The sequence below is a fragment of the Equus asinus genome, chromosome 5 (assembly GCF_041296235.1).
Source record: "Equus asinus isolate D_3611 breed Donkey chromosome 5, EquAss-T2T_v2, whole genome shotgun sequence".
NCBI lineage: Eukaryota > Metazoa > Chordata > Mammalia > Perissodactyla > Equidae > Equus > Equus asinus.
The window spans coordinates 69,251,780-69,266,935 of record NC_091794.1 but is presented as its reverse complement, the minus strand read 5'-3'; the positions used below and the strand labels follow the sequence as shown (position 1 = coordinate 69,266,935).

General features: G+C 48.4%; 1 long non-coding RNA gene across 1 annotated transcript in view; it reads left to right on the top strand.

The window, feature by feature from the left end:
- The first annotated feature begins 268 nt into the window (after nucleotides 1-268).
- LOC123285897 (uncharacterized) overlaps nucleotides 269-15,156 on the top strand; it is a 63,847-nt gene continuing 48,959 nt past the window's right edge. Inside the window, exon 1 of the long non-coding RNA XR_011503375.1 lies at nucleotides 269-2,682. This is a non-coding gene — a long non-coding RNA (uncharacterized lncRNA). The remainder of the gene's footprint in view (nucleotides 2,683-15,156) is intronic.

Here is a 15,156-nt window from a genome sequence, read left to right as displayed (position 1 = left end):
GAAGTCTGGGGTCTAACGAAATGAGGTTTATGGCCAAGTTTGCCACAGACGAGAGCAGTAGGGAGGTGAGGTTGTGGTGGCTCGTGTGGTACATGTTAAATTTGAGTCTCTCTTGCCGGATAATTAACAAAACGAAAACAAAAAAGCATGTTTTCCAGTACTCATCTGTACTCCGGTAACCCAGTCTTGCTCCTAGTCAGTCCCAACTAGAATCAACTCTGGGTTATACGGAGTCGAGTTGCTGAGGGACGTGGAGTCCTCTCCTCTCCGCTCACACAGTGTAAACCCTCCTACTTGACGCAGCGACTGGATGTCTACTGTTATGCTTTTCTTTAGGGCTGGCAGCTAAGGTCCCTATGGAACTGAGGATGTCACAAGGGGAATCAGCTCATCGAGAACACATCATTCAGCCAAGGACATCAGTCAGGGACTTGCCACGTGCCAGGCCCAACTCTTAGGAGGGGAAGGACATGAACTGTTCAGTAAGAAACTGCAATACGAAAGAACATTTTTCTCTCCAAGTAGCCCTCATGGCACAGGGGCCTGAATGGTGCCAGCTGGGAGGCCTGGAACACAGCCCGAAGAGCCCTCCTGTGGTGCAAAATGGATTTGAAGACTTGCATTTCATCTTTAAAATTTATGCAATCTTAAAATTCCACTCCGTAATATGCAACATCTGGGTTTATTTTATTGCAGATATTTTTGACATCAAATAATGTTTAAATTACTCCCCAGCAAGTGAAAAGGATGCCCCAGGTCGATGGCTGGTGTTCATCCTGTAACTCTGCACGGCCCCGCCAGTCCCCTACCAGGTCCTGGAAGATTTGTGTGCTACGGATGGGGAGAAATGGCCGTTGGGATAAGCAAGGCGAGCCTGTTGGACCAGCTGTGTGACACTGGGTAAATTACTTCCCCTCTCTTGAGTTTGGTTTCCTCATCTTTGTGCAGGAGAAAACAGAGAACAGGAAGAAATAAAATAAATGAACATGTGTAGCACAGACCTTGGCACATTTTAGGCCCTCAATGCATTTTAGTTACATCCTCACGTCAAGGAACCTGAGTCATGTTGACCACAGTACCAGCTAATTAGCCCCAGCACACACTTAATCCTGGCAGACTCAGACTGTTAAAGGGTCAGTCTGGACTTTTGGATAATCTCTGCTGCTTCCCCTCGCTGTCAGTTGCTGGGATATTGCTGTGAGGACACAGAGGGAGGAGGGTCGTTGCTCCTGGGATCCTGGACAGTTCCGAGGAGATGGCGTTGAGCTGGGCCTTGCAGGGTGGGCAGATGTTCAGCAGGCTCGTGCCTGGATCGTGGACAGTGAAGAGTGAGACTGAAGACTGGACAAGCAGATCCAGGTCGGAGCCTCAGGGTGTCGTGTGCGTGAAGGAGCCTGATGTGTATTCAGTTGGCCGTGGGGGGCTATTGAGGATTTCTGAGCACAGACGACTACTTATGAGAAGTGCACATGAGAAAGATCATTTGACTAGAAGCCCCCTGAGGACAGGGTTTGTTTTCCTGTGTGGCTCCTGTGTCCCGTCTGCCTACAACTGTGTCTGGCAGAGTTAACTGTGCAATGACTGACATTTGAATGAGAGCGTGATGGAATCATTGTGGCAGCAGGCATTTGGGAGGGTTGGATGGGGCGTGCGAGGCGGCAGGAGAACCAGTGGAAAGGCCACAGGTGTGTCCTCGGGGGTGGCAGTGGGGTGGGGTCAGGAACAGCTGTGGGGAGCCTCTGCGGACGTCCCCCTCCGACTCTCTGCAGCCCCTGTGGACCACTGACCTCTCTCTGAATTCAGGGGGCGCTTCAGGGCAGCATAATTCATCCTGACAGCCCTGGCCTAGCGTTCCGAGCCTCGGTTCCCCTCTGCTGCGGCTCAGGCTGGAGCTGGGCGTGCTCTAGAGAGGAAATAGTCATTTGCATCTAAACATGAAACAGCATTTTCTGAAGCTGCAAGCAGGGCCCAGCTGGTGTGAGCTGGGCTCGCTCACAATTGCAGTCAGCTTGTTTCAATTTGGGACTGTGGGGTTAGGGGTGGGACCTCATACGCTGCTTCCCAGCAGGAAGACACATGCACGCGCAAATGCAACAAGCTTGCAGTCCTGGCCCTCTTGGCTGAGGAGGGGACTTCTGAGGGGGTAGGGAGAGGAAGGAGGGGAAGGGGTGTAGGAATGCGTTCCGGAGCGACCTGCTGGTCCCGGAGCCATCTTACAGCGCTGAATACCTGCTCTGCAGGAAGCATTTTGCCAGATGCTATACTTCACGTTTTTCTACAGAAGGCAGGCGGGGCGGGATGCTCCAGAGAAGGCGAGCTGGGTGCCAAGGCCTTATGTTGTTTTGGAAAATGATAAATGAAAGTTGAAGAAGTCACTGAGATGATACTTCAAGGAGGCTCCCTGGAAACTTGCCGCCCCAAGTGGGACTTGATTACATCCTGCTGTATCGTCTCCTAAAGTCAAGGCTGGAGACCAAGGCAGATGCAAACATCGACAAATGCAAACGGGAGGTCTCTTCTCCCTCCGCCGTGTTCTTTCTCTCTCCCTCTTCTGATGGCCACCCCCTCTCTATATTGAGTATAACAGTCCAGCATCGTCTGCAAAGGTTTGCTTGTCCCTGGGCCCTCTCCGCACAGGCCACCAGCACACAGTTGGATACCCTCGGCCCTGAGGAGACCAGGGTGAGTGGAGAAACTTCTGACCCTGCAAATGGACACCGTGGTGAGAAAGCGCTCTCATGGGGAAAGGGGCAGCATGGTATTCCGGAAATATCTCAGGCTTTAAAATTGTATGGCTGTGGGTTTTAGCTCTGGCTCTACCACATAACAGCTGCATAAGCCTGGGCAAGTGTGACTTTCCCGCTCCTCGAGGTCACCACCCGTGAGTTGGACGTAGTAATCCTTCACCCAGAGTTGCTGCAGGCATAACATGAGATGATGTGTGGAACGGGCCCCAGCATATAACGCCAATTGCTGATACTGATCTAGCACTTCCTATACTTTTCCAAGTACTTTGACTAATTAACTCTTTTAACTTTCACAATCACCTTAAGAGGGACCACAGTCACACCCATCTTATAGGCCCAGGGAGGCTATACCACTTGTTCTGGTAGGTGGCAAAGGTAGAATTTGAACCCAAGCGGCCCGACGCCAAGTCAGGGCCCATAACCACTGCTCTACACTACCATCTGCCATCATGCTGTTTGCAATAACAGGTGCTCAGTGCTCCTGGGGTCCCCCTCCCCTAACTCCTTTCTTCAGGAGTCTTGCAGAAAGTTCTCTGGCAGCGGTGGAACAGGTCTTCCTGTTAATTAGGTGTTTCATTTTACTGCCAGCCTTTTGTTTTCCCCCTGGAGATCTGGCAGTATTTCCAATAAACTGTGTTTCAAGGAAAGAAGTAGAAAAAGACAGTGAGTGGCTCCCAGGTTGAGGACTGCAAGGTTTCTCTGGCAGGGGAGAACAATCGGGCTATTGTTTGCACTCGTAGGACTTCCTGGGGAGGCAGCTGCGGGCCTGCTCCCCAGTTTTAGTTTAGCAGTGGCCAAATTCGACTCCCTTTTCTTCCCCTTCCCTCGGTCAGTGTTTTACTTTATTCTCACGTGGATGCTCCTTATTCCCACAAAGGAAGTTAAAGCTTTGGCTTTGGACTTCGAATAGGGATGCTGCAAGGATTTGCTTGCACCTAAAGAGGGGGACTGAGTACTTCACGAAACCTGCTTTTGTGGAACCAAGAATTTCCTTCAGGGGAGCACTCTGCCATCGTCTTGGGCCCCATGCCTGCGTCTCAGAGAAAAGCCTGAGCTTTCAACTCTGGATTGATCAGCACTGCTTATGGAGGTCTGTGACAAGCCAGGCCCAGGGTGTTCAGTCCTTTGCCCTCTGGCTGCGGGTTTGACTCCTCACCAGCAAGGAGCCAGGGGGTAGTTGGGGTGGGGACCTGTGGTGGTGGAATTGGGCATGGCCTCAGAGTGATCGTAGTTGAGTCATAGTCCTACCACACATTGGGCTGTGTGACATCAGCCAAGTAGCTCAACGTCTCTCCAGTAGACAGTGGCATTCTCACCCCGCCAGCCCGAGTCTATGGACTGATTGGCACTCTCAACCCAGCTCTGAGCCATTGCACGTGTCCTTCTCTGTGGAATGCCATTTCCCTTCCATCCACTTGCCTCACTTTAAATCTCAGTTCTAATGTTGCCTGATTCGTGGTAGGTGTTTCGTGTATTTCTTCGTGGGAGACATTTGTCATTTTTCTTGGCTGCCCAGAGTTTTAACTCTCTTCTTCCTTCTCTGTCTTATCAGTCTCATTAGAAGGCAGAGTCATCTCCTACTGGAGAAGCTGAAAACAAAGACAATCAATCTCTTTCCCAGTGTTCCTTGCATCTAGTTTTTGCCAGCCAGACGAAATCACCTAGATTTCATTCAGAAGCTAGGGAGAAATTGGAGATACCGAAGGCAACCAGTTGCAGCCTTACTCATTTCTACAACAGGCATCAAGGGCACAGTTACGGTCAGAGCTGCCCTGTCCGGCTGCTAACTGCACGTTCCCTTTGCCTCCTTCAGCAGCTCAGTTGGTCACAGTCTTTCCCTGATTATGTCACTCTAACCTTAATTCCTAGAGGGTCTAACCTGCAGAAGATCTGAAAGTAATGGGTCGCTATTGTCTTCCATTAACTTTTACCTCTAGTCGTGTTGTTTCATGTTGCAGTACCAACCAGCCAGTCGGTAGTCTTGACTTTCAGTTCAATGAACCATTGTTATGTCTCATAGTAGAAATATTCCTTCCTTGGGGACCAAGGCCTCTAAACAAGCAAAACCCAAATTTCTAGGAATGGCAGTGAACTTTTTGTGAATGCGACAGTAGAGCTAATGGAGAAAGAAGCTCCTCCCACTCTTGTTCTTATGCCCAAGTATTCCGGCTGTGGGAAAGTGACGTCACGTAGGAACATACACTGCGTCTTGTGGCACAGTACCCCAGCCTGGAAAGTCTTGTCATCTAGCAAGCACCATAACTGAGTCTTTAAGAGCGAATTCCGCCATTCTGTCTGTTAGACTGTCTGCTTCTGAGAGGCGAAGTTTATGATGACACTCATGGTCATGAACCTGTTGTCCTCCTTCTTTTCTGTGAAATGAGTTCCTTGGTCAGAAGCAATGTTGTATGGGATCCTATGGTGGAAAACGAGGTATTCTTATGTCTATAGATGGAGACGTTGTCAGAAACATTGTGGGCAGGAGGTCAAATCCAAATACATGTTGGTATGATTGAGGACAGATCACCGCCCCTGCATGGGCAGAGCAGGCGGCTGAACGCTCTCCCTGGAAACAATGCCATACCTGAGTCTCAGTGATGGTCTCTGCTATTGATGGGTTGAACACTCATGTGTGGGCTCAAGAATATAAACTTCTTTGCCCAATTGCAGTCTGGCTACTGCCCTGCTAACCTCCATCCCTGTGACTCTGATCACCTTGTTCATGAGCCCATTGAGCAGGCGTCAGAGTGGCTGGGGAAAGGAGCTACCCAACTGCAGCATGTGACATCTTGACCGTCTGACTATTGAATGCTCCTTTGCTGTGGGTAACATTTTTTGGTGAATATTTACACAGACACAAATAGCCTCATGCTCTGTGATTGTTAGGAGTGGTCCACCCCCAGATCTCCTTGCTACCATTCTCTAATCTTGTTTTATCCAAGACCCTGCCCATCTAGCTATCTTGATCCTCCCAGGCCACCTCATTAAGCTCCAAATAACTCAGTGTAAGGTCTAAACTTGGCGGGGTGGGGATCTATTTTGGCTATGCAGATGCCACTTAGTTTAAGACTAGTTAATGGAGAAGCAAGAGGTAAAGAACAAAAAGGATTGATTCTTTCCCTTCTTCCTACCAGCTGAGTTTCCCATCCTTGTATTTGGGGTTTTCAGAAAGGGCAGAAGGCCAAGCACATGGAAAGCTCCAGGCAGCCCAGCAGGAGGAGAGGTGACTCATTTACTTCTTGAGGAATTAGGTTCAGTAATGTCCCATTAATCTGGCTTCATCAGGAAATGAGCTGTCACCTAAGTTTTCCAATAACCGAAGCTTACTTTTTCATGTGCCAAAACTTGATTTAATCATTTTGGATGGAGGTCTTTCTAAAACCAATTATATTCTTCCCTGCCTATTTCAGTGGAGGATCCTGCCCACATTCTAACCTTTTCTTGAGACATGGGGACCATTCATTTACCAGGTTCTAATTTAAGAAAAGTAAAGGGCTATTTGCTCCAATAATGAAGTCCCCCATCCTTGCTGTGAATTTTGAGTTATTCTGCCTACTGTAAGAATTATTTGTTTTCAGCCTCACTTTTTCATGCTCTTTGGTGGCTGTGTGATGAGCCAGACAAAAATGAGTTCTGCAGTCGGACCTGAATTTGAATTCTAGCTCTGCCAGTTATGGTTTCTGGGCTCCAGAGTCCTCATATGCAAAATAGGTATAAGTTACTTGTCTCTGATCACGGTCTAAAAATTCCTACCCCTCAGTATCATTGTGAGGGGCAAGTTCACAATGAAAGGGAAGACCCAATGCTGGGAAGGCCCCTAAAACATTGTATCTGCTTAATAACAAACATTATTTCCCAGTGAGCGGGTTTACTTCTTGCTCTGCAATTTTCTTACCATTCCAACTTGCTATCTGCTTGTCTAGTCTGCAGAGGGTCAGCTGTGAGCTTCAAGCTCAAGTTGCCTGTGTTCTTCACCCTATCCCCAGCTGCCTAGCGCTTAGCACAAAGCTGGGCACAGGGTAGGGGTGGGGACGTGTCTTTCTCATCACCACAAAGAAGCATGCCAGCTCCTCAGGGGAAGCAAATCTTCTCCTACAGTAAGATCGATAATTACTTTTGCTTGTGGGGGTCCTGGGACATGTCGCAGTTCTGTAGACTTTGGATGTGGGAGTCTTCGGAATCCAACAGTCAGGTTCTGTCTCCAACACCTTCCCCAAGCTTTTCTGTTTAAGGAGAACTGCAAATGCTTTCCTGCTTAACTCTTAGAGAAGGAGAGAAGGTATTTTCTTACCGAACTATTCACACGCTCTCAGAGCTGCAAATAAAATCCATGGAAAGTTCCCGAAACCACCCCCGCCTCCCGCTTCCCTCAGAAGGCCTCTGCCGTTCATGCAATTGGTAAGGCATGAACAGCAAGTGGGAAATTAGGAGTGAGCGGTATGCCAGCTACACTTCTTTTTAATTTTGAGTTCCTGGAGCCAAGACCAAAGCCACATATTGACAGGGTAGGGCGGGCCTCTGCCAGCAACCTCCTGCCAGGCCTCTAGAATGCTGATTCATTTTCTTGTGCAATGAAGACCTCTCCAGAGGGGAGGGGAGGGACGGGGAGCTCTGGCTGTTAGCTACTCACTTGCGCGTCAGGCTGTGTATATGTTTGATTTAAAGCTGGCTGTGATAATGTGGGGTAGACATTATTGTCTGCTTCTTGCAGACAAGGTGAACAGTTTAAGAGGTGGAATAATTTTTCCAAAAGTTAGTACAGTTGATACTGAAGAATTTTATTTGGCAGGCCATCGAATATAGGGTAGGTGTCTACCTTGCGATACCCTCTCCCAATACCCCTATCCTGTCCCATACCACAGAAGGTTGGAAAAAGGAAAGAAATATGGAAGCGCTGATGGAAGCTATTTTTAAACTTCGTGATAGAAGCTCAAGTGTGGGATCCCAGAGTACAGGAATGACAGCTGTCATCGATTTCCACATATACAGCACTTTACAGTTCACAAATGTTTTGCCCTCCCTCCTGTCTTCCTGTCTCTCTTCTCCTTCCTGCTGCAATGAGCCCCGTCGCTCATGTATCTCTCGCACGAGTGCTCTGGCTTCACTTTTACCTTTAAAGCGGGCATAAAGGTTTGTACCCTGCTCATGAGAAGGGTTGTAGGAGATCGAATAAGACATCAGCTCCGGTCCCTCTGTTACATGCTCTTTCATACCCGGCACTTAGTAAAATTGTAATTAAATAAATATTTGTGCAATTGGGTGTTAATTATCTGTCTCTCCTGTAGAGATCTTGTAGGTCTTGCTCGCTGTTGCATCTCCAGCTTCTATAGTACAGGAATTTTAGCAGTAGAATGGGACTTGAGGCTGAGTCTAAGGATTGCTCTTAGGAGATGGGTGCAAAGTGGAAACAATGCGTTTAAAATAATAACAAATGAGAGAAATAAGCTGTTGGAATTGAACTGAGTGATGCCAATGCAAGTTCATGAACCCAAGTTGCGAAGCCGATGCCGAGGCCGGCTGTCCACCCTGCTCTGATCCGGATGCTGACTGGCCCGTCTTCAGTTTGGCTCAGCCGCACAGGGGGCATGAAGGGCACTGTGCTTGGATCTGGAAATCACATGAACGGTTCCTTTAAGTTTTGTTTCATCTGCGGATTTCACCAGAATGCTTTCTATTTTCATCCATGTGACTAGCAACATTGAGAAATCTTGCTGTGAAGGGAATCGCTGGTGGTCGGAAGGGTCTGTCCTTGGCTCTTCCCACCTGAGAGGCAGCATGGGGCAGGCTAACCAGCCTGTGACGGCCACAGCGTTCTCTGGACAAGCAGAGAAAATCCCGCTGGAAGGTTGGGGGGAGGCTGGGTTGATGGGCTACTAGCTTTTACCAAGGAATCGGGCAAATTCTCTTGTGATGTCTTTGTACAACATCCACGGAATGCTCTTGATCTGATAATTTAGCCTGTCAATTCCAGTAGGAAATGAGGCTGGTTTGGTATGGTTCTCTTTGATTCGTCTCTATCCTCTTTTTTATGCCACAGGTACTGGCTTGCTAATGTCTTCTTTAGTTATTCTGAGGACTGTTTTCAGATAATTCAGTAATTAACATATCTGAGGCATCTGATCAGAGGCAGGCACTAGGGTGCTCCCATTATCTAATTTAATTCTCCTAATGATACTCCCTGGTGGGTCCTCGTCTTGCTCCCATTTTAGAGATGAGTAAATAGAAACTTAGGAAGATTTGGAGATGTGCCAAGGTCACCTGTGCACCTTCTAGAAGTTCATATTTATGTGGGAGACACAGACATGAGGCCTGTTGAACTGGAAGAGTGAGGGAAAGGAAACTAATATTTCTTAGCAACCATGTGCCGGGTGCCTGCTGAGTGCTTGGCCAGCCTTGTCTTGTTTAAGACTCACAGCTCACCTGGGAGGGGCCCTCTTAGCATCTGCATTTTAGAGAGGAGTCACTGGCGCACAGAGAGGTGAAGGGTCTTGCTTACTGTCACGGAGCGCTTATGTGGGGGCAAGTTTGGAGCTCTGGTCGTGTGCCACAAAGTTTGTCCTTCTAGTCCTTATGTAGAGCCGCCTCACAGCAAGTGTGCAGGCCAAGCTGGGGCATCTAGCTGAGGACTAGGGAGGAGGCTGTGGGGGTGCAGGAGGGTGGCAGGCCCTGCAGCCCTGCGTGTCGCACAGTCAGTGTCTGCAAGCTTCCTCCTATTGTCCCCCTGCTGTTTCAGAGCTTTCGATTTTGTGTTCCTTCCCAGCTAAAAATAAGGTTTTGTTTGCACATGGGGCAAAGGCCTTGGGACCCTCCTGAGAAAATCCGCAGAGGAAACAGGACACAGAGTGGACTGCAAAGGCAGGAACGTCAGCTCCTCAGCTCCGAGAGGCTGGAAGCACGGAGCGGGAAACAGCACTTCCCCTGTGTTTTTATGTTTAGCTGGGGTTTAATTAATAACCGGCAAACAAGGCTATAATTAACTTGATTTCCCTTTTGGCCAGCCGAGGGGATAATAATAAAGCTCCTTTTTAAGTCTCGGTGTTGCTGGAAGGATGGGAGGGAAATCAGGCTTCAAGCACTGCTTGCACAGTAATGAGGGCCCTGCACAGTATTCATTGCTCCCTCCCCCTGCAAATTGTATTATCTGTACCAGATGTTGCATTAAAAGAAGAATTACTATACTTCAGGGCTCAAATTATATGTGCCTGATTTACTGCCCTGCTTCAGTTTTCAATGCTACCTTGCAGAACACTGATAAATGATAGCTTAGTATTTTGCAGAGTGCTTAGGTTGATGGAGATATCAAGGGCAGGAAGGGGTTAACTCTTTCCAGGCTGGAACCATTTACCTGGTTATTTTGCTCTCCTTCTGAACATTTCAGATCTCCCCACACTACCCCACCAAACACAGAGCCTTTTGGTGGTTTTTATTTTTAATCTCTAAAGTGACATGCCCAAGACCCAGTCTAGGCTCCCGAGATGCCTGGGCATCTTGTACGTCAAAGATGAGGTACCAGCTTTTAAGTGTGCATTCAAGACCTGCCTCCGACTTCCCTTTCCAACCTCCCATTCTTCCCTTCCCACATGCTCTGCCCCAAAGTCCTAAGTGGTCTGGCCCGTGCCTTCCTCACCAGCCTCGTTTCTCGTCCCTCCGCCACACTGGCCTTCTTCCAGCTCCTTGAACTTCCAGACTCCTTCCTGCCGCAGGAACTTGCACACGCTGCCGCCTCTGCCTGGAGCTCTCTCCCTTCCACCGTCCCTTTGGTTAACACACCTAACTTGTCTCAGCATGAATGTCATTTCCTGACCCCTGATAGTTATCCCTTTCTATTCCGTCTCACAGTGCCATGTACGTTTCCCTTCTAGCATTTTCCATAGTGTATATTCATTTGTTTATGTGTGTGATTATTTGCCTAATTCCTCTACTGCCCTGTGAGCACCCTAAGGCCAGGGAGGAACCTGTTCGTTCACTCCTGTAATTCCGGAGCCTGGCCCAGATCCAGGCACAGATGAACTGCATTTTTTATAGAATGAATGACTAGGTGAATGGCCAAGCCGAGCACCTGCCCCAGTCCCCATGCTGTTCATCCTCATCCTCTTGATTCTTTCTGCTTCTGCAAGAATCTCTTCTTCACTATTTCTGGACCCACCTTGCCGTCCACAAAAGCTCTGTCACTGACTGGCTTTGAGAACTTGGGCAAGTTAACTGACGTCCCAGTGCCTCAATTTCCCCCGTATATAAAATGGGGACAACAGTCAACCAGCCTCACCCAGCGGGTGTGTAGACTAAATGAGTCAGTGTACTGGGGGGCTCAGAAGTGTGCCTGGCTCATGGCGGGTGCTGCGTGAAACGTTTAGAAGGCATCAAGTTGGGGCCTGATATTTGTGACTGTCACTTCCTCCAGCCACACCCTTTGGCTCTGACTCCGCCTTTCTCGGCACACGTGGCCTCAAAGTGGGCACAGGTCAACCAAAAGAAGGTTCTGCTAGATAGGTGCCACCCCGTGACCACGACAGCAGCAATCTTCAGGTGTGATTCAGACAGCACGTCTGTACCAGCACTTGCAGGGAGCTGAGAGGGCGGCTTGTGGAGCCCAGGGGCTTGGTTCAGTCCGACAGCCTCGACAGAGCACCCACGGTGGTATGGCCCTGGGGCGGGGCTGGAGGGTTCAGAGTTGCTAAGACCCAGTACCTGCTCTTATTAAGCTCAGAGTCAAAAGGAGACATGAAAAGAGAATCAAGAAGTGGCAACTGAGTGGGCTGAGTGCTGTGGGGGGCTGTGGGAGCACCGAGGAGGGACAGCTGATCCAGACTTGGGGAAGCTGCTCAAAGGAGTTGATGCTTCAGCTGGTTCTTAGAAAATGGGGATGACTTTGCCAGGCACTGAACTGGGAACAGTGTTCCAGGCAGAGGAAACCGCTTGACGATGGCCCAGAGGTGCCGGAGAGCAAGGTGTTTGGGGTCCATGGTTCATATAGGGGCTCAGTGTCATTGAAGAGAGAGTTCAGATGGGTGCAGAGAGAGGGCAGCCTGGGCCTCAGAGGACTTCACATGTTATGCGCAGGAGTTGGGGTTGTGTCCTGTAGCTTGTGGGCAGCAATGGAAGCTTTGGAAGAAGAGAAGGCCGCAGTCATCTCCAGATGCTCTAAGAAAGCGATCTGGGCCAACACTGGCGTTCATAATTCTGTTAGACTAAGAAGGAGAGCAATGTATGCCTGGGATACATACAGACCCAACCCAATGCCACGGAGGAGGTGAGGTCCAGGTTCCAGGAGCACTCTCTTGGGTACCACATGGACTGACTCCCTGGGAGTCATCAACCTTTTCAAATCAAGGGTTTTAAGGATGTGCCAGCTCTCCAGGCATGGATAGGGCTGGCTTCCCCTCATTTCAGTTCAGCTTTAGTAGGTTTCAGGGGGAGTTGCAGATTCATGAGTGAGAAAGCAGCTGGAGAGGAAAAGAAGGTGGCTTCCGTTGAGGGCCTGCTCTCTAAGGCACCTAGCATGTGCCTGGAACGAACATTTTCTCTTTCATCCCCCGCCAAACCCTGAGAAGTAGGTATTATGACCCCTGTTTTTATAGATGAGAACACTGAGGCCTGGAGAGGCTAGAAAATCTGCCCAGCAGGTACCAGCAGAACTTGTGTCCATTTCCTCCCAGAATCTTGCTGCTGCTCTTTGCCTGCCGTTTGCTCTCAGAGTGTCCAGAGGAGGGCAGCTCTTAGGTCTGTGTGCTCCTGCTCTGCTGGACTGTGAGGCTGTTCAAGGCCCAGCCCCGGGCATCTCACACATTAGGTACTCAAGACATGTTTGCTAACTGGCCCAGAGTCCCCTAAATGGACAGTGACCCCATCAGTCAATAGAGGGCATTATGGATATACCCCGTGGGGTGAAATTAAGAGTTCTGGGCAATTTCATTCACTGAGCTATCCTCTTTCCTTCCTTCCACCCATCCATCATTCACAAAAAAATTATTAAATGCCTCACATGTACTAGACACTAGGGCAGGGACACTGAGATTAAAACCTTCAAGTGGCTCATTGTTTTTGGCACACTGTGGGGGAAGGACCACAATGGGGTTAAATCGTAAGAATGTATAGACAGCTGCTCACTCAGTCTGGGAGTCAAGGAAGACTTCTCTGAAAGGGCGATATCTGAGCTGGGTTTAAAAGGCAGGTCAAGCTTGCTTAGTGTAGAAAGGGGGAGAGAAAAGGACTTGAGGCGGAGGGGCCAGCATGAGCCAAGGCCCAGAAAAAGAGAAGTGATGGGCTGGAGGTGGGCTGGAGAGGTGGGCAGGGCCTTGAATGGCAGAATGAAGACTGTGGACTTGCCCTGAGGTCTTCAGAAAAGTCCGTGAAAGGTTGTAAGTGAGTTGAGGGTTGAAGGGAGGAGGGATTCTTTTCATGGTCTGTTTTGTCTTTTAGAAAGATGACTTTGGTTGCAAAAAAGAAAATAAAAAACAGGAGATAAGACCAGCTTGAAGTCTGTATTAATCCAGGCGAGAGATGACAGTGGCCTGAAGTAAGGTAGTAGATATGAGGAAGGAGAGAAACAGTTGGAATTTAAGACTTTAAGGAAGATTTTAAGAAGTAGAATCGACAGATCTTGGTGACTAGTGGAGATGAAGGAACCAATGATGATTCCCAGGTTTCTGGTTCCAGCGCCTAAAGGGATGGAGGTGACATTCACTGGGGTGGACAACATGGAGGGGAGGAGCAGAGTTTGGAGAAGATGCCAAGTTCAATTTTAAACCTGCCAGGTTTGAACTGCCTTTGGCACATGCAGACGAAGATGCCCAACAGGCAGCTCCGTGCAGAGGTTTGGTGCTTAAGAGAAGGCTCCGGGTTGGAGAGACAGGTTTTTGGAGGCACCAGCGTAGGATGGCCTTTAAAGGCGTGGATTTGAATGAGTTTAACTAGGATTAGTGTTTGAGGAAAAACGAGCTGAGAGCTGGTGGGAGAGCCTTAAGGACTCGCAGTGGTCCAGGATCAGGACCTGACAAGTGAAGTCTAAAAGGTTGGGAGAAAACCTCTAAGAGAATAACATCATTGAATCCCAGAAAGGAAAAACTTTAAGAAGCTTTGGTCAACAGTGGCAAAAGCTGCAGAGGTGAGGAAAAATAAGGACCCAGATGTAGCTATTGGTTTTAGCAGATAACATAGGTAAGAGCAGTTTCTATGAATTGGTAGGTGTAGAAAGTGGGATTTAGTGGCTTGAGCAGTGATTATGAGGTGAAGCAGTGAAGGCAGTGAGCGAAGATGCTATTACAGGAACCTTGGGTGTGAAGGAAAGGGGAGAGGTCAGGAAGGAATTCTCTGGGAATGTAGAATCAAGTGGGGGTTTTAAACTTAAGAATAGAGAATTTTGGCCACATTTATGAAAACAAAGTGAATAAAGAGGAAGAGGCTGAAGATACAAGATGGAGAGCACATACGGATAAATTTATGGGGTAGATTGCAGGGGATGGAGGTAACATTCACCTGATGGAGGCAGTTTCATGCCAAGAAAATGAAAAAAAGACAGATTCTGAACCAGAACAGGAGGAGATGATGCCCTCAGCCACACCTGTCTGAGGCTGAAGATTAGTCTTGGAATTCTGTGGCAAGTCTTTGCAGTTTGTTCTGTCTTCTCATTTGTCCATTCATCTAGAGTCCAAACGCCCACGCCCTGGAATCTACTCATCCACTGGTCCATGACCCATCCGACTTAGCAGAGCCAGCTCCCCTACGTTGTGCGATCACTCTCAGTTTAGTGTTTTTGCTGTGTTTATAAAGTCCCCAGATAAAGACCTTTCTCAGGTATTGTTAGAGATTGAATAAATGAACAAACAGACGAATACAGGAATGGATACTCACTCCAGATCTCTTTCACTCAATTGTTTGACAAGTATTGTTTAAGCAACTCTGCAAGGCTACACTGTGCGAGCACTCGGGCCACATGATGGATTGATGGAGCTCAGAGAGCTTGCTGCCTGGTCAGGGCACAGATGGGAAAACAGGAGACTGAAGTGTAAAATGCTAAAGGTGATGATTAGATCCTGGGGGAGGGGCATAGCAATTTGTACTATAGGTATAAGCTGGAGACAGCTTCCTGAAGCAAGTGAATCATCAGAAACCTGAGCTCTCCAGGTTAATCCAAGTTCACTATTACAGTCTGGACTGTTGTTTTATGAATGAATTTCTATCAGAATCTGCTACGTTTATGAAAGTAGGAATGAATAAATGAATGAAGAGATGATTTCTCCCATCCTGTTAACAATATTTATAGTCATCTCTCTGAACTCTTGCTTCCCGGAAAGTGTCAGCCTTCAGTAACCAGCTGCCCAGTGTCAGGGGATTTTGTAAATAGTGAAATGTTCTAATTCCAGCCTGTTCTTTTCCCGTATCATTACTTTTCTGGGGAAAAACTGTGTAT